The following is a 10,255-nucleotide window of genomic DNA, read 5'->3' as shown; positions in this document are numbered from 1 at the left end:
CTCTTAATGTCTTTCAACTGAAGTGCCGGAAAATTTGTTAGGTTAAAAATATGCTACAAAGAGTGTAGGCTTAAAAAAAAAGGAAAAAAAAAAAAAAAAAAAAATCAGTCCAAACAAACAAACACACAACTAGAACATACAAGCCAAACCCAACATCTAGACAACTGAAAGGTTTTCAGCACCATTAGGAGCACCAGCCCACCCCAACTCCCACATCTAGTTGCAGCCAACGCCAGACATCCAATGCTTTGGAGAAGTGTGGGCTAGAATGAATTACCATTACATGGATACATAATTGGTTTAATAACTGCGAGTGAAGAGTAGCTATTATCGGATCAATGTCAGACTGGCAGGAGGTCTCAAATGCAGTTCCACAGGGGTCTGCCTGGGTGTCTGAGCTGTTTAACATTTTTATTAAATGATGCAGATGATGGAGAATACATTGAACCAACTTTCAGATGACACAGACGTTGGAGAGGCTGCAAACACTTTGGAGGACAAAACTGAAAGAAATTCTGATAAACTGGGGAACTGGGCTACAGAGTTTCGGTTGGCTATGCATAAAGACACATGTACAAATACGGAACTGGGGATAACTGGATTTCCGGTAGCGCTGCCAAGAAAGATGTTCTGATGGAGCCCAATCTCAACATGGGTCAGCAATACAAAGCTGTTAAAAACAAGCCAAAACTATTTCATGTTGCAACAACAGAAATACTCAATGTAGGGCACTGGAGGGGAAAGGGTCTGGTGGGCACCTCACCCTTGTGTGTGTGTCCCCCACCTCACCCCTATTCCTATTCTGCCCTCCTCACTAAAGGTAGAGCAGCAGCACTGGTGCAGGAGTAGTGGCTGGTGGTTCACAGTGGAAGGTGTCACCTCATTTATTTAGCCACTTAGGGGGGACAAAGGGAAATAAAGTGATGGATTTTTTTTGTCCACTTGACATGCATGTCAAAGACAAAAGAGGTGACATCTCCCCTAGCAGCAACTATTACTACTGCACTGCATGCTGCTGCCACCCAGGGCAGTTACGCCTCTGTCTAGAATAACTTAGGTGCAATGTGTAGAATTTGAGCAAGAAGACCCTCGCGATGCCCCCAAGCCCCATTATTCCTGTATTTGCTTCATATGGAACATTCTTTTATACCAGGGAGTCAAACACCAGGCAGGTGGAAGTGGGTCATCTGGCCCGCTGAGCTTTCCTGAAATTGCCTGTTGACATTTTCAGTGCCCTGCATGAGTTTAATGTTGAAAAGGAGTTGGAGGTGGCCTCATTCTCCTTCACTACTCCAAACCAGCCAATACTATTCTTGGGTTGACTGACGCCGGAGCTGCTTAGCTCACCCCCAGTGTCTGCCTGCTTTTTCCCTTCATTTCCATGAAATCCATGAAATTGCAATTTTGGTAGCTCCCTAGTTATGAGTCATGCTGTGGCATCAAAGTTTCCTAGGAAGCTGTGTGAAGACAAACTAAGCATATTAGAACAGTCTTTGAAAAAGCAACAATTTCTCTACACACAAGCACCCACCCAGGTAACAGAGCAGTGAGACATACCCATGTCCTTTCTCAAGGAACTGCCGCTTCTTCACAACTCTTTGCTGAGGGAAAAATTCTTAAAATGTATGATAAAGGCTGCAGATGTGGCCAGAGAAGCAGCAAGCCTTGGCAAATATTAGCCAACAGATCTAACTAATCTGATAATTTGCAGTCGACTCCAGAACAAGGCGAAGACTTTTTCAGTAGCAACTGATGAAAACACAAATGCGAGTGATGTTGCACACCTAGCTGTGCTTGTTCAGGGTGAGAGATTATGGGTATGGCCCTCAGGTGTCTGTAAAGCAGGGAATATGCTCTGCCAACAGGTTTCAGTTTGACACCGTGGTTATACAGTAGAGAAATATTTCTGAATAAGAAACTCTAAAGTTTGAAATGTTGATTTAATGCAAAATGATTCCACTTCCCATAAAACAGGCATGGGGTGGGGAAGTTGCTAGTTTGCCTGCATCTCAGCACATATTCCACCCAATCAATCCCCTAATCCTGGCTAATCCCAATAGCCACTTTCTTCATTCCTGCTCTTGTGCTGCAGAACATGTCTGGCATATCTCATGGCTAGAATGATGTCCTCTATGACAATGTTTCTCTCTCCTCAATCTGTCTTGCAATCTCCCTTGACATATAGTATTTCTCAGACTCAGTTGAATCTACACCTGCCCTCTCAGCCAACTTTTTCTATTTTTTACTGTCTTCTAATCCTTGATTCCTGACTCTCTTTCCTCGCCACCTATAATTTTCCACATTTTCTCCCTTTCCACAGAATATTTTGACATCTTCAGTCTTTGTTCCAAAACAGTTTTTTCATTTATTTTTTTTTAAGAATCTGGAATTTGTCACAGGACAGAACTGACTTTCACCCAACTCTAAAGCTGGTCAACCACATCTCTCTGCTTTCATGAATTAATTTGTCCGCATTATTCTATGCATTTTTTGTCTCATCTTGCACTTAAATTTTTAGCTCTGTGCAGCAAACACTTTTTTGTTCAGCGCTAGTACAATGAAGCCCTTGAGTAGGACCCCTAGTCAACTGCCAATAAACATGTGAATTTACTTTGACAAATGTGAATATTGACATAAGTATGACGGCATAACGCAAGAATAGATGTTGCATTTGTCCTGGGACAAGTTGTCCCCATGTTTGTCCTGAAACAAATATCCTGGGATTGGTGTGTACATACTGCCCTTCCAGCTAGGGTTTAGCAAGCAGCTGAATGCACTGCTGCTTTTTGCCATTGATTCGAAGATGCAAACCTGTAACAACCGTTAAGATGCACTTCACGGTATCCCAAGACAAGCTGTTAGCACTTGTTTTCCCATGAACCTTTGTAAAGCTTGTCTCAGGACAATGAACCTGGACACCTGAACAACTGCATTTTGTCCTAAGATAAAATGGTTTCTTCCAGGACCAATGCAAGATTTGTTTGTGGCCTAGGGTGCCAACCTGCCCTGCCTTCTGCCCAAGTTCAAATTAATTTCCCCAATTGAATAGAATTGTACGTGAGCACAGTAAAATTTAATTTCTGTTGGTAGCTATTATTTTGCTAGGCAGTAACGACTGGGTTCTAAACTGTGACCTCTTTGTAACCATCCACAGTACTGTTTGCTTGAGCTAGGTATTCCTTTCAATATTACGCTGAAGAACGGTCAAGCTTTCCCTCTGTAAATACAAGGGCTTCCTTTAGCTCATCCTGTAGTTAGTATATCAAAATTGGAAAGTATACTGTATTGAAACTGGAAAAACAAAAATAGAAAGTCCAATTGCCTTGGTAGGGACTTTTAAATTTGCTTTGCAGCTACTCACAGGCAGCACCACAAGAAGGTAGTCACTCCCCCAGCAAAATACTGTGCTCCTGTATGGTCCAGAATTTGTCACTCTAAAAAGATCAACACTGTACTTCACGGTGCACTGAGACTCATAACAGGCTGCACAACCTATACACACAAATGAACTCCCTGTACTCTCGGGCATTAGACCAAATGATATAAGACAGACCCAAACATCATTACTGGCCATAGAGACAAGAGATGATGAAAATCACCTGCTCCTTCAACTGTTAACTGAAGACGCAAACAGATGGAGGCTTAAGAGGCTTAAAAGTCATAAACCACTTGTATATGAAGCCTACAAGATCCTGGAAGAAATTGGGGATGCTGAATCAAACCTATGGGCAGCAACAGAGTGGGCCGACCACTGGAAAAGGTCACACCTATTCCTACAGCATTTTATATTATCACCAAATAAGTCCCCCATTGGACATGACCTTGACAGAGAAGTATGGATTAAGCAGAACAGACTGAGATCTGGATATGGATGCTTCAGAACAACACTTCACAAGATGAACAGCTTGGACAGCCCTCTGCATGAATGTGGTATCCAACAAACAGCACAGCACTTCATCAAAAGCTGCAATCTTTACAAATGCCCAGACAGGGTAGATGGAATCCACACATTGAGTGATAATACCAAATAGTGGGGACATCTACACAAGACACTAAGTGCACAGTAGACTGATTCTACTGCACCTTAGCATGTCATGGCAAAAGCCGTGCTAACATGCTAATGCGCAGTAGAATTAGTCTACTGAGCATTAGCATAAAAAAACCTGTGCGCCAATGCTACTACACAGTAGCACCAGTTAATGCACATTCAGTTAGTACCTGTTATTACAGGTACTAATCTGAATGTGCAGTAACCACTGTACATTAATGAACGTGTCGACATGCCTACTGACAGAGATTTGGAAGTTGATATCTGATGCCAAGCAAAAGAAAAAAGAAAAAGCATCCAAAAAGACTGTTTATGCTAACAGTGGGCTCTGCTCTATGAACTTCAAATCTTTCATCTAAGAGCAAAAACTGGAGGCAATCCCTGCATTCCCCTGTATTATTATACACACTATTTATAATTTAACCATACACTAATCTGCTTGTATGTTGGCATGCAACAATCCCATTAACATCAACTAGGCATGATTCTGATTAGCTGTTCAATAGAAAGCAGGAGAAAAAAATCACTAGAGTGGAGTTGCAGGAATATAAAACTGGTATGAGATACAAGGTCAGGCACAATGCATGTTCAGTGTGACTCAAAGAGTTACTTTAGAACAACGCCAAAGTTAATGGGAAGACTAAATTACTCCACTGGTTTTGGATCAGACTCTACAAATATGACATTCTATGCACCGTTACGTATGGCAACGTACGTTAAACACATACCATGGATTTCAATAAGACTTCCAGTATTTATGATGTCACATTCCACTGTGCCTTCAGTGAACCACAACGTAGGAAAGAGAGAAAGAAAACTTATGTGCAAGCAAAACTACTGATGTCAGCGAGGTCATCAGTAGTTTAAGAAAGTACAAGTTTGGCTTCTAATTCTTTGTCTGGCCAGCATACCGTATGTAGACATGTACCCTGGGCATAAGCTATAAGCAACAGCTTGAAAGTAGAGAAAAATAAATACTGGGAAAGTTATGTATACATTGCATTTCAATTAGCTTTGAAATGACCTGGCCCAGGACTGTGCCTACAGCTTTAATATTCGCCAATGACAACAGAATTGTTATAAGCAACGTAGCTCATCTTCAGGAAAAAAATAAGCGCAAGAGTACAGTAGTATATCCAATGGCTGGTAACTTTCCTCTTGGGAAAAGGAAGTGATTTTTTTCTTCCTTTCATGTCACAGAGAACAATATACATTACTGGACAAAGGCCAGGAATGTACTGTCACTTAAAGTCTTCTGAGATATAAAAAAGTTAGCTTAATGAGATGAATGCATTGTCCAATTAGGGCAACAAAGGCCAACAGGATCTGAGATTCTATCAAAAGGGATATTATAAACAATACAAGGACAACTATTATAACACTGAACAAAGATGTAGGGAAACCAATTGGCAGGCATTTAACTTGGCTGAGATAGTTTGGTATTACACAGTTTAAAAGCAACCTAGAAAAGAAGAGAAAAAGAGGCAATGCCTTTTTGCTTCTTTATGACATCATAAAATCCTGGAAGTTTGTTCTGGTTTTCCCACTTTTAACAATTCTTCTCTCTCCGTCTTGTTTTGTTTTTTCCTGCTCTAAGATCGGTTGAGTCCGAGGCTGCCTCTTTTTATAGTAGGATCTTTTTTTATTTTGATGAAACTGTGAACACACAATCCATAAGAAGAGGGGTGGAAGTAAGGAAGTTTTAACAACAACAACAGAACTCCAACATTACCCAACCCAAGAACTGATTTTTTTTTTTGCCATTCTCCCATCCCTCTTCCCCACCTTTTAATACAAATTTGACCAGTTTTTGAGACTGACTTTTTGTTCTCAAGATTTTCCCTGCAAGACTGGGGAGCTAAAAATTTCAGAATTCACTTTTTAAAAGTGATTCTTGCATAAGCAAATGATGCCTGGAACTAGGACATTAAGAAAAACACTAAGTACATCATAGGAGTTGTTGGCAATGGCACAGAACTTTTCTCAAATGCACTCAAATTAAATGTATTACCAAAAAACATTTTAACTTGTCTGATTTTTTAAAATCAGGTTTCACTTGTTCTGATTTTGTTTTCAAAACTTTTCTGACAACTTAATTCTACTAGTCCTTCAGCCATTGCTGGAGGCAATCAGAGTAAATAAGTACCGACCTAAATTTTAAATTAGAACAGGCAGAAGTGTCTCTTTATAATACTTTCAGCCATGAAAGACAGAGGCAGGCTTTCCTTTGCAGACCATCTTCAAAATTACTTCCTGACCAGCAACAGCTCCAGAACTAGAAAGAAGAGAAGGCAAAGAGTGTCTGAGCAAATCCCTCAGCCTCGTTCCAGTGCAACATGTGGCCGATGTCTTGGGTAAGAGCTGTGGTCTCAAACCCCCATAATAATCACAGCAAGGTAGGGAATAAGCAATAGAAACCATATTTGCTTTACAACCCTTCCCATGCTAGAACTGTTGGATTACATGGATTAGATTTTAACCAGGGTCAAACTAATAGTAGATCACTGGGGAAGTCCTTGAAGATAACGAACAACAAAGGTGGGGGAGGGGAATAGCCTTCTACTCCCTTTCCTAAGTAGCTTGTCATTAAAGCCCCTGTCCTGAAAATATCCCACAGGTTGTTTAGTGCTGTGAGTAGCCCAGTGATTTCAAGGAGGCAGCAATTCAGTCAGTCATGCACATAAAGATTTGCAGGACTAGGGCCTTAACAGGCAATTCATTAGCAGAGGGCAGGGTTGTCCAACTAAGCAGCTACAGGCTGTATGGGACTCACCAATGGGGGCCACACACCCCAGGGGGATGCCCAACCCCAGTCTTTGGGATGCAAGAGGGAAAGATATACTTTTGAGGCCAAGAACAGCCACAATGTTATTCTTAGAAAGATGGTCCAGCAATAACCACACAAAGGAGATACTGAATCATCCAAAAGCTTTTTTTTTCCAGTTTGCTGTCAAAGGGTGCTGACAGAAGTGACATGTGTCGCACCATTGGCCCCCTTAGAGCAGTCTACCGACATACTATGACAGAAGTACACGGCAGCAGAGCACTTTAAAAGTGGCTGATCACGTGAAAAATTAACCCTCATCTAATGAGGGATCAGATGAAGGCGCTCCAAAGTGGAGCACCTTAGGGAACTTCTGTCAATCCCTCACGTGATCAGGACTGGGCTGCCCAGTCCAGCTCCCAGGGCTGCCTGAAGGAAGGAAGGGGGAGAGAACTGTGGGCTGGGGTTTGCCCAGCCTGAGCTGGGGTGGAGCGCAGGTGGACTGGAGCCCCCCTCACCTTGCCCCCCCAGCTTCTTCCTTCTCCAGCTCAGGCAGGCCAAACCCCATCCCACAGCTCCCTTCCCTCCCATCTCCCTGCTCCCTTCCACAGACAGCACTGGAGCTGGGGTGGGAGGCTAGGGAAGAGGTTGCAGGCAGGCTCCTCTGCTGGATCAGCTCCAAAGTGGAGCTTGATTCCCTTCCCTGCCCCAAATCCAACAGGAGAATGTCTGCTGGGTGATGGGGACGGTCGCTCTAACTTGTGGCGCTTTCTGTAAAGTGCCATGAGTTAGAGCAAGGACCTGCGCATCTGTCAGCACCCAGGGTATCTACATGGAGCTTCCTTTCCCTCCTCAACGTCTCATCAGTATATCACTGAGATTATGTAGGGACATGGGCATGACTACTTCCTTTGAACTTCCAGATTCATGCCAGGCAGGTAAATGTTTTGCTGAAATAAGATCACATTACTCAATGAGATTCCTCAAATACTACTCAACTAGAGAAGGAATCGCAGAGTCAAGTCCACAGTGAGTTGCATGCACCATCTACCTACCTATGTCGCTTTTAAGAGCTAACGGCCCAGAAACAAATTCTGGGATACCTTCAAATACCCAACGCTCTGAAGTAGAAACCCGATATATATAGCACTTTATCAAATCACCATTTTTGTGACCTTACAACCATATCAAGTGTAGTAAACTGTCACAAATATGGAGAAAACGTCTAAATTTGCAGCACCACAAACAGGACGGTGATTTCAGTTCTACCACTGTCAATCCAGTGGAGCCCCACTAGACACCAAGTGAACTCAGCTCAGACTCTTAGCTCTCAGTCTCAGCAAATAAATTAGGAATACTGAGTACTTCACCCCCTCCCCCACCCCCAAAAGTACAATTATTGAATTTCTCCAATTTGTTTCCCTTTAAACAACAAGAGCATTCAGGGCAGCATTCTAGATACTCAAGTCACAAGAAACACGTTGATCTCAACATCAATTCATTACTGATAATCTGCACCAAGATCCCAAGGAAAAAATCCTACAGGTTTTGAGTATTGGCAAGCTTATTCCCAACTACGTTTAAAAACTTAACTGGTCAGTTCCGGCATCTCTGAGTAATTTTTATTGACCTACTAACCCGTAACTCTGGGAAGCCTGGAACTAAAAATGCAATAATGGCTAGCAAATACAAGACTGCAAACAAAATGTAATAATCTTAAGTAAACGACTGCCAAGCAAAAGTCCTGCAGATCAAACAGTTCCCACGAAGCCTTCTGCTATTAACTAGTGAAAAGGTCCCATGACAGCTCCACAGCCATGCACAATAACAGATCGCTGCACTTCTGTTTACTTACATAGCTTATCTGCGATCCAGTAATATACACACTCAGCCCCTCAGATTGAAATCCCTTGCCTATGAATTCTTACTTTGCTTGTTAAAAAGTTAGCATAGCAAACTTTCTAATGATAAACAATAAGCACCGCTTAAAAATAAAATCAATACAAGTTTACAACTGGATAGCCTGTAAACCATTTCAACAGCAATGCTGTGAGTGTTACTATATCCAGTTACGGGAGCCAGTTATCTAAAATATAACTTCAAATAGAATATTACGTTTAGCAACACCGTGTCAGCTGTGGGGCCTCCAGAATTTATGCCATTTACAAAAAAAAAACGGACCTTGAAGCAAGCTGCAAGGTCATTATACTTTTGGTTTTAGATCACTTCCCAGGTAAACCCTTCACTTCATGAGCAAACTCCCTCCTCCCCCCGGAAAAAATGGATGGGGGGGTCTATGACTGCTGTTTATAGAAGGGACAATTGAAAGTTTCTCAGACAGGAACAGCGATTGATCACTCAGCACCCTATTTTTTTCTCTTCCTGCCTTGTGTATTTTAACTTTGGCTAATCTGACTTCATTTTCTTCCGAGTTTTTTTCCCTTCCAGCCACACCACTTCACTTGTGCCGCATCACGCTGATTCATTTTTTAAACTATTTCACGGCAACAAGCGCGCCAAATCGTTCGGCTGCTTCTACCAGAATCGCACGAGACAAGGAGAAAGAAAATACAGCGCCTCTGAAGCAACAGGGTCGACAGGCTCACTCTGGGGAAGCGTCATATAGAAAGCAAACATCACATGGCTCATCATCATGCTCCTGCTCAAGGCAAACCCCTAAGAACGCTACACTGATTTGATTTCTTTTCCTCCGTCCTAAAAGAAGAAAAAGGAAATAAAAAAAAAAAGGAAAATAAATCACGGTCGTGTCAGGCCATTTGTGTCGCCGGGATTCGGAGGACAACACAGAAGACGCTGTCTGCACGCAACCTCAAGTCTCTGAGACGCTTTGCACGGAAGGAGAGAGCTGCCCAGCACCAGCTGCGCATAAACACCAACTGAACGTGTCACTAGCCCGGGTTTCTCCACTGCCCAGGCTCAGCCAAGCAGACCGTTTCTGGATGCAGTCGTTGTTCGCATCAACCCCACAGGCACACAGGGAAAAAGAGAAAGAGACAGAAAACAACCCCTAAAAAACAAAAAACAAAAAAAACCCCAACCCCCCCAGTGCACCGGTTACCTGTGCTGTCCTCCTCTGCTTGAAAAGCAGTGAGAAAGTGTTCAGCTTCCCCATAAGGGAAGGAGGGAGGGGGGGGGGGACCAGAGAAGGAAATTGCTATTTCTGGGCTCTGCAAGGAACTGATTTCTTTAGCAAGTTTGTTTCCGGAGAGCTGTCGGGGTCAGCAGCAGCCTGCTGGCCGGGCCCGGGCGCCGGAGCCGGAGCGCCCCGGGCCGCAGGGAGACTCCGCCCGGCCCGCGGACCCCGGAGGGAGGCGGGGATTCACCCACATGTCCGAGCATCCCAGACGCGGCGACACGCGCCTCGCTCCTCTTTAAAAAAAAGGGGGGGGGGGGCGGTTTCGGTGCCATCCATCAGCATTAAG

General features: G+C 43.3%; 1 protein-coding gene across 8 annotated transcripts in view; it reads right to left on the bottom strand.

The window, feature by feature from the left end:
• The window catches only part of NCKAP5 (NCK associated protein 5), a 962,935-nt gene that overhangs the window by 583,778 nt on the left and 368,902 nt on the right, over positions 1–10,255 (bottom strand). The window contains exon 1 of one of the 8 annotated variants that reach the window (XM_019522516.1): positions 9,892–10,044. The exons of the other annotated variants lie outside the window; for them this stretch is intronic. The gene's annotated coding sequence lies outside the window, so the exon portion shown is untranslated. Of the gene's footprint in view, positions 1–9,891; positions 10,045–10,255 lie in introns of those variants that run through there. 8 annotated transcript variants of the gene reach the window in all.

This window comes from Gavialis gangeticus, unplaced genomic scaffold (assembly GCF_001723915.1).
Source record: "Gavialis gangeticus isolate Ggan-Ray unplaced genomic scaffold, GavGan_comp1, whole genome shotgun sequence".
NCBI lineage: Eukaryota > Metazoa > Chordata > Crocodylia > Gavialidae > Gavialis > Gavialis gangeticus.
Note: the sequence above shows the minus strand (reverse complement) of the source record. Positions and strands in the feature narration are given on the sequence as shown.